The 3,251-nt window shown below is 35.7% G+C and overlaps 1 long non-coding RNA gene across 1 annotated transcript; it reads left to right on the forward strand.

Annotated features, from left to right (window-relative positions):
• The first annotated feature begins 1,780 nt into the window (after positions 1-1,780).
• On the forward strand, positions 1,781-2,918 carry LOC149948227 (uncharacterized). Its single transcript, XR_016480508.1, has 3 exons — positions 1,781-2,076; positions 2,147-2,317; positions 2,383-2,918. It is a non-coding gene; the product is annotated as an uncharacterized LOC149948227 (long non-coding RNA).
• Positions 2,919-3,251: the final 333 nt, after the last annotated feature.

Genomic DNA, 3,251 nt, shown 5'->3' on the forward strand with positions numbered 1-3,251 from the left:
TTTAGAAAAAAGAAAAGGTTGGGGAAAATGATCAATAAGTGATCGCTTTCCGAAAATGGAAAAAGTGGTCGAAGTGGAATATTCCACCAGCGTTATTAAAACCCATATCAAGCCTAGAAGAGTTAGGCCTAGGCTCGAAAGAATCTGCAAAAACTCCAACCTTGTAAATGCGCCCGAAAAGCCAAAACTGAATTTCAACTATTTTTTTTAAAATAAACCTGCTTCTTTTATTTGACAATGCAAATTTATTATGGAACGTGAGTCTCCGATAACTTCATCAAATTAATTACATTGACAGAACGTGACTATATTGTAGTACATTTTAGCTCCTAAGCCTTGGTTGTTCAAACCGGTTTGTTTACTAAAATAATGGCCGTCGGTTTATCAGACGTAGAGCTAATTGTTCGACGGCAGTATCGGAATTTGAGATTCGATGACGTCAAATATTACATCAAATATGACGTCAAATAGTACGTAGGGTACGGATGACGCAATATCTGTGAAACAAACCGTTAGTGAAGAAATAGAGCTAGTGGCATACTTATGAGTAATTATGTTACATATGCTATTACTATATACTGCTCTTCCGAGTAAGCTGAGTTAATAATTTTCAGTGAATCGGAATGTGTATCGGTGGTTCTGTGGTAGAACGCTCACATGTCATGCAAAGGGCTCGGGTTCAAATCCCGACGATACTCTCACAAGTTGATAATGTATGCCGTAAACAATTAAACAAGTAAAAAAAAGCATGTCATGATAAAAAAAGATGCCCACGTAGCACGATTTATATTTCAGAAACACCTAGCTACTTGGTCAAACTTAAGCGTTTTACCAGCTCAACTCACGATGGGTAGACGTATCTGATCTTCTTTGCTAACTACAGAGATAGGTCTGAAAATCGCGTCGTAGTTATGGAAAAACAGAGAGAAAAAGCAATCGAGGTCGTTTGTTGAAACCCAAATTTACACATGTTTTAAAACGCGAAAACGCAAACCAAATGGGGACTGATCAAACTCAAGTAAATCCTGAATGTTCGGTCCAAGAAATTTCTAATCAGAAACTTCCCAGATAAAACAACTCTGCCAAATGCCAATGTAAAAGAAGTCAGCTAATGAGTCCGACACTGCTGAGATGACTAGATCTGGAAGAGTTTCAAAGAACCCATTAAAGTTTAAACTTTCTTTGAAACTCTTATTATAAAACGGGAAGATGTTACAGTATATTCTTAAGTGTAACTGGTAGTCCTTTTATAGTCTGTGTTGTTCCTTCTACAGTAACTGGCCACAGGTCCAGTTTAAAAAAAAAAATCCTTATTTCTCAGCCTGATGGGGATCTAAGCTTAGGTTCTGGCAAACATAATATAACCAGTACGTAGTGCGTACCCTAGATTCGAAATCACGGCGTTTCTAGATAGCGCGTTTTTTCGTGAGGCTTTTACTGAGTTCGCGCCGGAAGTCGGAAAAATCGGGCTCCATAGCAGGGTGAGAAATAAGGAATTTCAATAGATATCTCAAGATTATATTACTCACCCTTAGTTTTCTTTCGTTTAGAAACATTTTTAGAGCTACAGGCATGATCCATTATTGTTTTAAAACAATATAACGCAAAAATTTCTGGTATCGTGAAAACCGCGAGTCAAAAACACACAGCGCCATTTTCACTAAAACTTTACATTTTAACTAGATGTCGGTAGCCCTGCCAGCTCCATGTAGGCAGTTTTTTCCGACTTCCGCCGGGAACTCAGTAAGAGCCTGCGTTACGTGAAAGGAGCTGGATTTCGAATCTAGGGTACGTAGTTATATTATCTTTGGTTCTTGCCACACGCGGCGTGACCGAGCTAGAGGCAGAGAGTGTAAAGTCGCTTTACACTCTCTGCTAGAGGTCCTTTAAGTAGACGACGCGTTTTTTCCGTAATGGCGTAATCCGGGGGCATTATTATGGTTTGGTAACGTAACGTAACTAGTTAAAGATGTCAGATGAATATTATGGCGGTAAGACGTTGAAAGAACTCTGAGAAGAGTTGGAAAAGCGAAGGGCAAAAGTTTTAAGTAGAAAAAAAATTGATCTAGTCGAACGGTAAGTGGTATTAGAGGTTTGAAATTTATATCTCAGTTCTAAGCCTTGCTTATATAATGCATTTTTACAGGACAGGCTCTTAAGTTATGACAGAAAGAGAATATTAAAGATGAGCATGTTATGGATATGCCTGGTACCTCAAATTTTATGGATATTAACGCAAATACAAACCTGCCATTTATGAATATCAAAGTTCGGGACCATCTGCTAATTATCTGACAGAAGGGACATACCAAAATTGGTAAATTCCATAATTAACCCCCCCCCCCCACAAAATTTAATACTAAGAGTCTTACTAAATGGTAGGCGTTACAAAAATGATGCCAATAAAAGATATATGGAAGTAACTGATAATGTTGTTGGAAAATGTAGACTTTTATTGGAAAACTACGCCTTTGTTGGGGCTTCTCCTGATGGATTAATTTAATAGGAGATGATACAGTCATTGAAGTAAAATACTCGTATGCTTCATGAAACAAATGTCATAAATGACCAAACTGTTCCCTATTTGAAACTTGTCGATTAAGATTTGATGCCAAAGCAGACGTCCGATTATTATTATGAGTTTGTGATATTGACATTCAAAGCTTTTGCTGTCATTAACGTAGAGGGAGATGAGGAATTCATAAGCGAAATGTGAGATATATCAGTGCAATGTTTTGAATATTATTTAAAGCCACCTTTAAAAAAAAATATTTTTACCCGAGATAATCTTTTTAAATATGCTATTTACTTTATACAAAAGAACTGTACATTCAAAATATATTTAAATAAAATAAAATCTGAAGTTTCCACTAATATATATAAATAAATGTGAATTAAATAAAGAATTTCAAAACCAACTAATTTTATTTATTTTACAAATTCCATCGATACTGCTGGGTATAAGGCACATTTCTTTCTTGAAAATGAAATAAAACCAAAACAATTTTTAAACTTGACGACTAAAATTCAAAACTTAAAATATGATATTATAAACATGTATTCCTCCATGCTATAAATATAACAGACATGGTTGTATATGAATATTACTAAAAGTGGAAAAGACTTCATACAAGCATGAAGACTTATCCGCAAATAAGCCACTGAAGAGTGTGAAAAGCTTTTTCTTAATGACAGGAGCGTTTACTAATACTACATTTTCTGAAATTACAAAGCATTGAGCAAACAAAACA

This window comes from Leiobunum rupestre, chromosome 4 (genome assembly GCF_980474605.1).
Source record: "Leiobunum rupestre chromosome 4, qqLeiRupe1.1.hap1, whole genome shotgun sequence".
NCBI classification, from domain to species: Eukaryota; Metazoa; Arthropoda; class Arachnida; order Opiliones; family Sclerosomatidae; genus Leiobunum; species Leiobunum rupestre.